Raw genomic sequence first — 13,872 nt, forward strand, 5'->3', positions numbered from 1 at the left:
GTTCTGAACAAGTGTTACTGTTTTCTGCACAAAAGCGATTCTGCGAAGCAATGTGAACAGGCACAGAGAAGGTGCTATCAGGGAATTCTCTGCCTGCCTTTCCCCAGTGCTCTGCAAGCTCTCCAGGACAACATAGAATCTGGGGCTCTGTGCTTTCTTTCCTTCTGAACAAGTGTTACTGTTTTCTGCACAAAAGCGATTCTGCGAAGCAATGTGAACAGGCACAGAGAAGGTGCTATCAGGGAATTCTCTGCCTGCCTTTCCCCAGTGCTCTGCAAGCTCTCCAGGACAACATAGAATCTGGGGCTCTGTGCTTTCTTTCCTTCTGAACAAGTGTTAGTGTTTTCTGCACGAAAGCGATTCTTGCGAAGCAATGTGAACACTTCTGCTTCCCAGGCACAGAGAAGGTGCTAGTAGGGCATGCTCTGCCTGCCTTTCCCCAGTGCTCTGCAAGCTCTCCAGGACAACATAAAATCTGGGGCTCTGTGCTTTCTTTCCTTCTGAACAAGTGTTACTGTTTTCTGCACAAAAGCGATTCTGCGAAGCAATGTGAACAGGCACAGAGAAGGTGCTATCAGGGAATTCTCTGCCTGCCTTTCCCCAGTGCTCTGCAAGCTCTCCAGGACAACATAAAATCTGGGGCTCTGTGCTTTCTTTCGTTCTGAACAAGTGTTACTGTTTTCTGCACAAAAGCGATTCTTGCGAAGCAATGTGAACACTTCTGCTTCCCAGGCACAGAGAAGGTGCTAGCAAGGAATTCTCTGCCTGCCTTTCCCCAGTGCTCTGCAAGCTCTCCAGGACAACATAAAATCTGGGGCTCTGTGCTTTCTTTCCTTCTGAACAAGTGTTACTGTTTTCTGCACAAAAGCGATTCTGCGAAGCAATGTGAACAGGCACAGAGAAGGTGCTATCAGGGAAATCTCTGCCTGCCTTTCCCCAGTGCTCTGCAAGCTCTCCAGGACAACATAAAATCTGGGGCTCTGTGCTTTCTTTCGTTCTGATCAAGTGTTACTGTTTTCTGCACAAAAGCGATTCTTGCGAAGCAATGTGAACACTTCTGCTTCCCAGGCACAGAGAAGGTGCTAGCAAGGAATTCTCTGCCTGCCTTTCCCCAGTGCTCTGCAAGCTCTCCAGGACAACATAAAATCTGGGGCTCTGTGCTTTCTTTCCTTCTGAACAAGTGTTACTGTTTTCTGCACAAAAGCGATTCTGCGAAGCAATGTGAACACTTCTGCTTCCCAGGCACAGAGAAGGTGCTAGCAGGGAATTCTCTGCCTGCCTTTCCCCAGTGCTCTGCAAGCTCTCCAGGACAACATAAAATCTGGGGCTCTGTGCTTTCTTTCCTTCTGAACAAGTGTTACTGTTTTCTGCACAAAAGCGATTCTGCGAAGCAATGTGAACAGGCACAGAGAAGGTGCTATCAGGGAATTCTCTGCCTGCCTTTCCCCAGTGCTCTGCAAGCTCTCCAGGACAACATAGAATCTGGGGCTCTGTGCTTTCTTTCCTTCTGAACAAGTGTTACTGTTTTCTGCACAAAAGCGATTCTGCGAAGCAATGTGAACACTTCTGCTTCCCAGGCACAGAGAAGGTGCTAGCAAGGAATTCTCTGCCTGCCTTTCCCCAGTGCTCTGCAAGCTCTCCAGGACAACATAAAATCTGGGGCTCTGTGCTTTCTTTCCTTCTGAACAAGTGTTAGTGTTTTCTGCACAAAAGCGATTCTTGCGAAGCAATGTGAACACTTCTGCTTCCCAGGCACAGAGAAGGTGCTAGCAGGGAATTCTCTGCCTGCCTTTCCCCAGTGCTCTGCAAGCTCTCCAGGACAACATAGAATCTGGGGCTCTGTGCTTTCTTTCCTTCTGAACAAGTGTTACTGTTTTCTGCACAAAAGCGATTCTGCGAAGCAATGTGAACAGGCACAGAGAAGGTGCTAGCAAGGAATTCTCTGCCTGCCTTTCCCCAGTGCTCTGCAAGCTCTCCAGGACAACATAAAATCTGGGGCTCTGTGCTTTCTTTCCTTCTGAACAAGTGTTAGTGTTTTCTGCACAAAAGCGATTCTTGCGAAGCAATGTGAACACTTCTGCTTCCCAGGCACAGAGAAGGTGCTAGCAGGGAATTCTCTGCCTGCCTTTCCCCAGTGCTCTGCAAGCTCTCCAGGACAACATAGAATCTGGGGCTCTGTGCTTTCTTTCCTTCTGAACAAGTGTTACTGTTTTCTGCACAAAAGCGATTCTGCGAAGCAATGTGAACAGGCACAGAGAAGGTGCTATCAGGGAATTCTCTGCCTGCCTTTCCCCAGTGCTCTGCAAGCTCTCCAGGACAACATAGAATCTGGGGCTCTGTGCTTTCTTTCCTTCTGAACAAGTGTTACTGTTTTCTGCACAAAAGCGATTCTGCGAAGCAATGTGAACACTTCTGCTTCCCAGGCACAGAGAAGGTGCTAGCAGGGAATTCTCTGCCTGCCTTTCCCCAGTGCTCTAAAAGCTCTCCAGGACAACATAAAATCTGGGGCTCTGTGCTTTCTTTCGTTCTGAACAAGTGTTACTGTTTTCTGCACAAAAGCGATTCTGCGAAGCAATGTGAACAGGCACAGAGAAGGTGCTATCAGGGAATTCTCTGCCTGCCTTTCCCCAGTGCTCTGCAAGCTCTCCAGGACAACATAAAATCTGGGGCTCTGTGCTTTCTTTCGTTCTGAACAAGTGTTACTGTTTTCTGCACAAAAGCGATTCTTGCGAAGCAATGTGAACACTTCTGCTTCCCAGGCACAGAGAAGGTGCTAGCAAGGAATTCTCTGCCTGCCTTTCCCCAGTGCTCTGCAAGCTCTCCAGGACAACATAAAATCTGGGGCTCTGTGCTTTCTTTCGTTCTGAACAAGTGTTACTGTTTTCTGCACAAAAGCGATTCTGCGAAGCAATGTGAACAGGCACAGAGAAGGTGCTATCAGGGAATTCTCTGCCTGCCTTTCCCCAGTGCTCTGCAAGCTCTCCAGGACAACATAAAATCTGGGGCTCTGTGCTTTCTTTCGTTCTGAACAAGTGTTACTGTTTTCTGCACAAAAGCGATTCTTGCGAAGCAATGTGAACACTTCTGCTTCCCAGGCACAGAGAAGGTGCTATCAGGGAATTCTCTGCCTGCCTTTCCCCAGTGCTCTGCAAGCTCTCCAGGACAACATAGAATCTGGGGCTCTGTGCTTTCTTTCCTTCTGAACAAGTGTTACTGTTTTCTGCACAAAAGCGATTCTGCGAAGCAATGTGAACACTTCTGCTTCCCAGGCACAGAGAAGGTGCTAGGAAGGATTTCTCTGCCTGCCTTTCCCCAGTGCTCTGCAAGCTCTCCAGGACAACATAAAATCTGGGGCTCTGTGCTTTCTTTCCTTCTGAACAAGTGTTACTGTTTTCTGCACAAAAGCGATTCTGCGAAGCAATGTGAACACTTCTGCTTCCCAGGCACAGAGAATGTGCTAGCAAGGAATTCTCTGCCTGCCTTTCCCCAGTGCTCTGCAAGCTCTCCAGGACTACATAGAATCTGGGGCTCTGTGCTTTCTTTCGTTCTGAACAAGTGTTACTGTTTTCTGCACAAAAGCGATTCTGCAAAGCAATGTGAACAGGCACAGAGAAGGTGCTATCAGGGAATTCTCTGCCTGCCTTTCCCCAGTGCTCTGCAAGCTCTCCAGGACAACATAAAATCTGGGGCTCTGTGCTTTCTTTCCTTCTGAACAAGTGTTACTGTTTTCTGCACAAAAGCGATTCTGCGAAGCAATGTGAACAGGCACAGAGAAGGTGCTAGCAGGGAATTCTCTGCCTGCCTTTCCCCAGTGCTCTGCAAGCTCTCCAGGACAACATAAAATCTGGGGCTCTGTGCTTTCTTTCCTTCTGAACAAGTGTTAGTGTTTTCTGCACAAAAGCGATTCTTGCGAAGCAATGTGAACACTTCTGCTTCCCAGGCACAGAGAAGGTGCTAGCAGGGAATTCTCTGCCTGCCTTTCCCCAGTGCTCTGCAAGCTCTCCAGGACAACATAGAATCTGGGGCTCTGTGCTTTCTTTCCTTCTGAACAAGTGTTACTGTTTTCTGCACAAAAGCGATTCTGCGAAGCAATGTGAACAGGCACAGAGAAGGTGCTATCAGGGAATTCTCTGCCTGCCTTTCCCCAGTGCTCTGCAAGCTCTCCAGGACAACATAGAATCTGGGGCTCTGTGCTTTCTTTCCTTCTGAACAAGTGTTAATGTTTTCTGCACGAAAGCGATTCTTGCGAAGCAATGTGAACACTTCTGCTTCCCAGGCACAGAGAAGGTGCTAGCAGGGAATTCTCTGCCTGCCTTTCCCCAGTGCTCTGCAAGCTCTCCAGGACAACATAGAATCTGGGGCTCTGTGCTTTCTTTCCTTCTGAACAAGTGTTACTGTTTTCTGCACAAAAGCGATTCTGCGAAGCAATGTGAACAGGCACAGAGAAGGTGCTATCAGGGAATTCTCTGCCTGCCTTTCCCCAGTGCTCTGCAAGCTCTCCAGGACAACATAAAATCTGGGGCTCTGTGCTTTCTTTCCTTCTGAACAAGTGTTAGTGTTTTCTGCACAAAAGCGATTCTTGCGAAGCAATGTGAACACTTCTGCTTCCCAGGCACAGAGAAGGTGCTAGCAGGGAATTCTCTGCCTGCCTTTCCCCAGTGCTCTGCAAGCTCTCCAGGACAACATAGAATCTGGGGCTCTGTGCTTTCTTTCGTTCTGAACAAGTGTTACTGTTTTCTGCACAAAAGCGATTCTGCGAAGCAATGTGAACAGGCACAGAGAAGGTGCTATCAGGGAATTCTCTGCCTGCCTTTCCCCAGTGCTCTGCAAGCTCTCCAGGACAACAGAGAATCTGGGGCTCTGTGCTTTCTTTCGTTCTGAACAAGTGTTACTGTTTTCTGCACAAAAGCGATTCTTGCGAAGCAATGTGAACACTTCTGCTTCCCAGGCACAGAGAAGGTGCTAGCAAGGAATTCTCTGCCTGCCTTTCCCCAGTGCTCTGCAAGCTCTCCAGGACAACATAAAATCTGGGGCTCTGTGCTTTCTTTCCTTCTGAACAAGTGTTAGTGTTTTCTGCACAAAAGCGATTCTTGCGAAGCAATGTGAACACTTCTGCTTCCCAGGCACAGAGAAGGTGCTAGCAGGGAATTCTCTGCCTGCCTTTCCCCAGTGCTCTGCAAGCTCTCCAGGACAACATAGAATCTGGGGCTCTGTGCTTTCTTTCCTTCTGAACAAGTGTTACTGTTTTCTGCACAAAAGCGATTCTGCGAAGCAATGTGAACAGGCACAGAGAAGGTGCTATCAGGGAATTCTCTGCCTGCCTTTCCCCAGTGCTCTGCAAGCTCTCCAGGACAACATAGAATCTGGGGCTCTGTGCTTTCTTTCGTTCTGAACAAGTGTTACTGTTTTCTGCACAAAAGCGATTCTTGCGAAGCAATGTGAACACTTCTGCTTCCCAGGCACAGAGAAGGTGCTAGCAGGGAATTCTCTGCCTGCCTTTCCCCAGTGCTCTGCAAGCTCTCCAGGACAACATAAAATCTGGGGCTCTGTGCTTTCTTTCCTTCTGAACAAGTGTTAGTGTTTTCTGCACAAAAGCGATTCTTGCGAAGCAATGTGAACACTTCTGCTTCCCAGGCACAGAGAAGGTGCTAGCAGGGAATTCTCTGCCTGCCTTTCCCCAGTGCTCTGCAAGCTCTCCAGGACAACATAGAATCTGGGGCTCTGTGCTTTCTTTCCTTCTGAACAAGTGTTACTGTTTTCTGCACAAAAGCGATTCTGCGAAGCAATGTGAACACTTCTGCTTCCCAGGCACAGAGAAGGTGCTAGCAAGGATTTCTCTGCCTGCCTTTCCCCAGTGCTCTGCAAGCTCTCCAGGACAACATAAAATCTGGGGCTCTGTGCTTTCTTTCCTTCTGAACAAGTGTTAGTGTTTTCTGCACAAAAGCGATTCTTGCGAAGCAATGTGAACAGGCACAGAGAAGGTGCTATCAGGGAATTCTCTGCCTGCCTTTCCCCAGTGCTCTGCAAGCTCTCCAGGACAACATAAAATCTGGGGCTCTGTGCTTTCTTTCCTTCTGAACAAGTGTTAGTGTTTTCTGCACAAAAGCGATTCTTGCGAAGCAATGTGAACACTTCTGCTTCCCAGGCACAGAGAAGGTGCTAGCAGGGAATTCTCTGCCTGCCTTTCCCCAGTGCTCTGCAAGCTCTCCAGGACAACATAGAATCTGGGGCTCTGTGCTTTCTTTCGTTCTGAACAAGTGTTACTGTTTTCTGCACAAAAGCGATTCTGCGAAGCAATGTGAACAGGCACAGAGAAGGTGCTATCAGGGAATTCTCTGCCTGCCTTTCCCCAGTGCTCTGCAAGCTCTCCAGGACAACATAGAATCTGGGGCTCTGTGCTTTCTTTCCTTCTGAACAAGTGTTAGTGTTTTCTGCACAAAAGCGATTCTGCGAAGCAATGTGAACACTTCTGCTTCCCAGGCACAGAGAAGGTGCTAGCAGGGAATTCTCTGCCTGCCTTTCCCCAGTGCTCTGCAAGCTCTCCAGGACAACATAGAATCTGGGGCTCTGTGCTTTCTTTCCTTCTGAACAAGTGTTACTGTTTTCTGCACAAAAGCGATTCTGCGAAGCAATGTGAACAGGCACAGAGAAGGTGCTATCAGGGAATTCTCTGCCTGCCTTTCCCCAGTGCTCTGCAAGCTCTCCAGGACAACATAAAATCTGGGGCTCTGTGCTTTCTTTCGTGCTGAACAAGTGTTAGTGTTTTCTGCACAAAAGCGATTCTTGCGAAGCAATGTGAACACTTCTGCTTCCCAGGCACAGAGAAGGTGCTAGCAGGGAATTCTCTGCCTGCCTTTCCCCAGTGCTCTAAAAGCTCTCCAGGACAACATAAAATCTGGGGCTCTGTGCTTTCTTTCCTTCTGAACAAGTGTTACTGTTTTCTGCACAAAAGCGATTCTGCGAAGCAATGTGAACAGGCACAGAGAAGGTGCTAGCAGGGAATTCTCTGCCTGCCTTTCCCCAGTGCTCTGCAAGCTCTCCAGGACAACATAAAATCTGGGGCTCTGTGCTTTCTTTCCTTCTGAAGAAGTGTTAGTGTTTTCTGCACAAAAGCGATTCTTGCGAAGCAATGTGAACACTTCTGCTTCCCAGGCACAGAGAAGGTGCTAGCAGGGAATTCTCTGCCTGCCTTTCCCCAGTGCTCTGCAAGCTCTCCAGGACAACATAGAATCTGGGGCTCTGTGCTTTCTTTCGTTCTGAACAAGTGTTACTGTTTTCTGCACAAAAGCGATTCTGCGAAGCAATGTGAACAGGCACAGAGAAGGTGCTATCAGGGAATTCTCTGCCTGCCTTTCCCCAGTGCTCTGCAAGCTCTCCAGGACAACATAAAATCTGGGGCTCTGTGCTTTCTTTCCTTCTGAACAAGTGTTAGTGTTTTCTGCACAAAAGCGATTCTTGCGAAGCAATGTGAACACTTCTGCTTCCCAGGCACAGAGAAGGTGCTATCAGGGAATTCTCTGCCTGCCTTTCCCCAGTGCTCTGCAAGCTCTCCAGGACAACATAGAATCTGGGGCTCTGTGCTTTCTTTCCTTCTGAACAAGTGTTACTGTTTTCTGCACAAAAGCGATTCTGCGAAGCAATGTGAACACTTCTGCTTCCCAGGCACAGAGAAGGTGCTAGCAAGGAATTCTCTGCCTGCCTTTCCCCAGTGCTCTAAAAGCTCTCCAGGACAACATAAAATCTGGGGCTCTGTGCTTTCTTTCCTTCTGAACAAGTGTTACTGTTTTCTGCACAAAAGCGATTCTTGCGAAGCAATGTGAACACTTCTGCTTCCCAGGCACAGAGAAGGTGCTAGCAGGGAATTCTCTGCCTGCCTTTCCCCAGTGCTCTGCAAGCTCTCCAGGACAACATAGAATCTGGGGCTCTGTGCTTTCTTTCCTTCTGAACAAGTGTTACTGTTTTCTGCACAAAAGCGATTCTGCGAAGCAATGTGAACAGGCACAGAGAAGGTGCTAGCAAGGAATTCTCTGCCTGCCTTTCCCCAGTGCTCTGCAAGCTCTCCAGGACAACATAAAATCTGGGGCTCTGTGCTTTCTTTCCTTCTGAACAAGTGTTAGTGTTTTCTGCACAAAAGCGATTCTTGCGAAGCAATGTGAACACTTCTGCTTCCCAGGCACAGAGAAGGTGCTAGCAGGGAATTCTCTGCCTGCCTTTCCCCAGTGCTCTGCAAGCTCTCCAGGACAACATAGAATCTGGGGCTCTGTGCTTTCTTTCCTTCTGAACAAGTGTTAGTGTTTTCTGCACAAAAGCGATTCTGCGAAGCAATGTGAACACTTCTGCTTCCCAGGCACAGAGAATGTGCTAGCAAGGAATTCTCTGCCTGCCTTTCCCCAGTGCTCTGCAAGCTCTCCAGGACTACATAGAATCTGGGGCTCTGTGCTTTCTTTCGTTCTGAACAAGTGTTACTGTTTTCTGCACAAAAGCGATTCTGCAAAGCAATGTGAACAGGCACAGAGAAGGTGCTAGCAGGGAATTCTCTGCCTGCCTTTCCCCAGTGCTCTGCAAGCTCTCCAGGACAACATAGAATCTGGGGCTCTGTGCTTTCTTTCCTTCTGAACAAGTGTTACTGTTTTCTGCACAAAAGCGATTCTGCGAAGCAATGTGAACAGGCACAGAGAAGGTGCTATCAGGGAATTCTCTGCCTGCCTTTCCCCAGTGCTCTGCAAGCTCTCCAGGACAACATAGAATCTGGGGCTCTGTGCTTTCTTTCCTTCTGAACAAGTGTTAGTGTTTTCTGCACGAAAGCGATTCTTGCGAAGCAATGTGAACACTTCTGCTTCCCAGGCACAGAGAAGGTGCTAGCAAGGAATTCTCTGCCTGCCTTTCCCCAGTGCTCTAAAAGCTCTCCAGGACAACATAAAATCTGGGGCTCTGTGCTTTCTTTCCTTCTGAACAAGTGTTACTGTTTTCTGCACAAAAGCGATTCTGCGAAGCAATGTGAACAGGCACAGAGAAGGTGCTATCAGGGAATTCTCTGCCTGCCTTTCCCCAGTGCTCTGCAAGCTCTCCAGGACAACATAAAATCTGGGGCTCTGTGCTTTGTTTCGTTCTGAACAAGTGTTACTGTTTTCTGCACAAAAGCGATTCTTGCGAAGCAATGTGAACACTTCTGCTTCCCAGGCACAGAGAACGTGCTAGCAAGGAATTCTCTGCCTGCCTTTCCCCAGTGCTCTGCAAGCTCTCCAGGACAACATAAAATCTGGGGCTCTGAGCTTTCTTTCCTTCTGAACAAGTGTTACTGTTTTCTGCACAAAAGCGATTCTGCGAAGCAATGTGAACAGGCACAGAGAAGGTGCTATCAGGGAATTCTCTGCCTGCCTTTCCCCAGTGCTCTGCAAGCTCTCCAGGACAACATAAAATCTGGGGCTCTGTGCTTTCTTTCCTTCTGAACAAGTGTTACTGTTTTCTGCACAAAAGCGATTCTGCGAAGCAATGTGAACACTTCTGCTTCCCAGGCACAGAGAAGGTGCTAGCAAGGAATTCTCTGCCTGCCTTTCCCCAGTGCTCTAAAAGCTCTCCAGGACAACATAAAATCTGGGGCTCTGTGCTTTCTTTCCTTCTGAACAAGTGTTACTGTTTTCTGCACAAAAGCGATTCTTGCGAAGCAATGTGAACACTTCTGCTTCCCAGGCACAGAGAAGGTGCTAGCAGGGAATTCTCTGCCTGCCTTTCCCCAGTGCTCTGCAAGCTCTCCAGGACAACATAGAATCTGGGGCTCTGTGCTTTCTTTCCTTCTGAACAAGTGTTACTGTTTTCTGCACAAAAGCGATTCTGCGAAGCAATGTGAACAGGCACAGAGAAGGTGCTAGCAAGGAATTCTCTGCCTGCCTTTCCCCAGTGCTCTGCAAGCTCTCCAGGACAACATAAAATCTGGGGCTCTGTGCTTTCTTTCCTTCTGAACAAGTGTTAGTGTTTTCTGCACAAAAGCGATTCTTGCGAAGCAATGTGAACACTTCTGCTTCCCAGGCACAGAGAAGGTGCTAGCAGGGAATTCTCTGCCTGCCTTTCCCCAGTGCTCTGCAAGCTCTCCAGGACAACATAGAATCTGGGGCTCTGTGCTTTCTTTCCTTCTGAACAAGTATTACTGTTTTCTGCACAAAAGCGATTCTGCGAAGCAATGTGAACAGGCACAGAGAAGGTGCTATCAGGGAATTCTCTGCCTGCCTTTCCCCAGTGCTCTGCAAGCTCTCCAGGACAACATAGAATCTGGGGCTCTGTGCTTTCTTTCCTTCTGAACAAGTGTTACTGTTTTCTGCACAAAAGCGATTCTGCGAAGCAATGTGAACACTTCTGCTTCCCAGGCACAGAGAAGGTGCTAGCAGGGAATTCTCTGCCTGCCTTTCCCCAGTGCTCTAAAAGCTCTCCAGGACAACATAAAATCTGGGGCTCTGTGCTTTCTTTCGTTCTGAACAAGTGTTACTGTTTTCTGCACAAAAGCGATTCTGCGAAGCAATGTGAACAGGCACAGAGAAGGTGCTATCAGGGAATTCTCTGCCTGCCTTTCCCCAGTGCTCTGCAAGCTCTCCAGGACAACATAAAATCTGGGGCTCTGTGCTTTCTTTCGTTCTGAACAAGTGTTACTGTTTTCTGCACAAAAGCGATTCTTGTGAAGCAATGTGAACACTTCTGCTTCCCAGGCACAGAGAAGGTGCTAGCAAGGAATTCTCTGCCTGCCTTTCCCCAGTGCTCTGCAAGCTCTCCAGGACAACATAAAATCTGGGGCTCTGTGCTTTCTTTCCTTCTGAACAAGTGTTAGTGTTTTCTGCACAAAAGCGATTCTTGCGAAGCAATGTGAACACTTCTGCTTCCCAGGCACAGAGAAGGTGCTAGCAGGGAATTCTCTGCCTGCCTTTCCCCAGTGCTCTGCAAGCTCTCCAGGACAACATAGAATCTGGGGCTCTGTGCTTTCTTTCGTTCTGAACAAGTGTTACTGTTTTCTGCACAAAAGCGATTCTTGCGAAGCAATGTGAACACTTCTGCTTCCCAGGCACAGAGAAGGTGCTAGCAAGGAATTCTCTGCCTGCCTTTCCCCAGTGCTCTGCAAGCTCTCCAGGACAACATAAAATCTGGGGCTCTGTGCTTTCTTTCCTTCTGAACAAGTGTTACTGTTTTCTGCACAAAAGCGATTCTTGCGAAACAATGTGAACACTTCTGCTTCCCAGGCACAGAGAAGGTGCTAGCAGGGAATTCTCTGCCTGCCTTTCCCCAGTGCTCTGCAAGCTCTCCAGGACAACATAGAATCTGGGGCTCTGTGCTTTCTTTCCTTCTGAACAAGTGTTACTGTTTTCTGCACAAAAGCGATTCTGCGAAGCAATGTGAACAGGCACAGAGAAGGTGCTAGCAAGGAATTCTCTGCCTGCCTTTCCCCAGTGCTCTGCAAGCTCTCCAGGACAACATAAAATCTGGGGCTCTGTGCTTTCTTTCCTTCTGAACAAGTGTTAGTGTTTTCTGCACAAAAGCGATTCTTGCGAAGCAATGTGAACACTTCTGCTTCCCAGGCACAGAGAAGGTGCTAGCAGGGAATTCTCTGCCTGCCTTTCCCCAGTGCTCTGCAAGCTCTCCAGGACAACATAGAATCTGGGGCTCTGTGCTTTCTTTCGTTCTGAACAAGTATTACTGTTTTCTGCACAAAAGCGATTCTGCGAAGCAATGTGAACAGGCACAGAGAAGGTGCTATCAGGGAATTCTCTGCCTGCCTTTCCCCAGTGCTCTGCAAGCTCTCCAGGACAACATAGAATCTGGGGCTCTGTGCTTTCTTTCCTTCTGAACAAGTGTTACTGTTTTCTGCACAAAAGCGATTCTGCGAAGCAATGTGAACACTTCTGCTTCCCAGGCACAGAGAAGGTGCTAGCAGGGAATTCTCTGCCTGCCTTTCCCCAGTGCTCTAAAAGCTCTCCAGGACAACATAAAATCTGGGGCTCTGTGCTTTCTTTCGTTCTGAACAAGTGTTACTGTTTTCTGCACAAAAGCGATTCTGCGAAGCAATGTGAACAGGCACAGAGAAGGTGCTATCAGGGAATTCTCTGCCTGCCTTTCCCCAGTGCTCTGCAAGCTCTCCAGGACAACATAAAATCTGGGGCTCTGTGCTTTCTTTCGTTCTGAACAAGTGTTACTGTTTTCTGCACAAAAGCGATTCTTGCGAAGCAATGTGAACACTTCTGCTTCCCAGGCACAGAGAAGGTGCTAGCAAGGAATTCTCTGCCTGCCTTTCCCCAGTGCTCTGCAAGCTCTCCAGGACAACATAAAATCTGGGGCTCTGTGCTTTCTTTCCTTCTGAACAAGTGTTAGTGTTTTCTGCACAAAAGCGATTCTTGCGAAGCAATGTGAACACTTCTGCTTCCCAGGCACAGAGAAGGTGCTAGCAGGGAATTCTCTGCCTGCCTTTCCCCAGTGCTCTGCAAGCTCTCCAGGACAACATAGAATCTGGGGCTCTGTGCTTTCTTTCGTTCTGAACAAGTGTTACTGTTTTCTGCACAAAAGCGATTCTTGCGAAGCAATGTGAACACTTCTGCTTCCCAGGCACAGAGAAGGTGCTAGCAAGGAATTCTCTGCCTGCCTTTCCCCAGTGCTCTGCAAGCTCTCCAGGACAACATAAAATCTGGGGCTCTGTGCTTTCTTTCCTTCTGAACAAGTGTTACTGTTTTCTGCACAAAAGCGATTCTTGCGAAACAATGTGAACACTTCTGCTTCCCAGGCACAGAGAAGGTGCTAGCAGGGAATTCTCTGCCTGCCTTTCCCCAGTGCTCTGCAAGCTCTCCAGGACAACATAGAATCTGGGGCTCTGTGCTTTCTTTCCTTCTGAACAAGTGTTACTGTTTTCTGCACAAAAGCGATTCTGCGAAGCAATGTGAACAGGCACAGAGAAGGTGCTAGCAAGGAATTCTCTGCCTGCCTTTCCCCAGTGCTCTGCAAGCTCTCCAGGACAACATAAAATCTGGGGCTCTGTGCTTTCTTTCCTTCTGAACAAGTGTTAGTGTTTTCTGCACAAAAGCGATTCTTGCGAAGCAATGTGAACACTTCTGCTTCCCAGGCACAGAGAAGGTGCTAGCAGGGAATTCTCTGCCTGCCTTTCCCCAGTGCTCTGCAAGCTCTCCAGGACAACATAGAATCTGGGGCTCTGTGCTTTCTTTCGTTCTGAACAAGTGTTACTGTTTTCTGCACAAAAGCGATTCTGCGAAGCAATGTGAACAGGCACAGAGAAGGTGCTATCAGGGAATTCTCTGCCTGCCTTTCCCCAGTGCTCTGCAAGCTCTCCAGGACAACATAGAATCTGGGGCTCTGTGCTTTCTTTCCTTCTGAACAAGTGTTACTGTTTTCTGCACAAAAGCGATTCTGCGAAGCAATGTGAACACTTCTGCTTCCCAGGCACAGAGAAGGTGCTAGCAAGGAATTCTCTGCCTGCCTTTCCCCAGTGCTCTGCAAGCTCTCCAGGACAACATAAAATCTGGGGCTCTGTGCTTTCTTTCCTTCTGAACAAGTGTTACTGTTTTCTGCACAAAAGCGATTCTTGCGAAACAATGTGAACACTTCTGCTTCCCAGGCACAGAGAAGGTGCTAGCAGGGAATTCTCTGCCTGCCTTTCCCCAGTGCTCTGCAAGCTCTCCAGGACAACATAGAATCTGGGGCTCTGTGCTTTCTTTCCTTCTGAACAAGTGTTACTGTTTTCTGCACAAAAGCGATTCTGCGAAGCAATGTGAACAGGCACAGAGAAGGTGCTAGCAAGGAATTCTCTGCCTGCCTTTCCCCAGTGCTCTGCAAGCTCTCCAGGACAACATAAAATCTGGGGCTCTGTGCTTTCTTTCCTTCTGAACA

Source organism: Strix aluco, chromosome 13, assembly GCF_031877795.1.
Source record: "Strix aluco isolate bStrAlu1 chromosome 13, bStrAlu1.hap1, whole genome shotgun sequence".
Classification (NCBI taxonomy): Eukaryota; Metazoa; Chordata; class Aves; order Strigiformes; family Strigidae; genus Strix; species Strix aluco.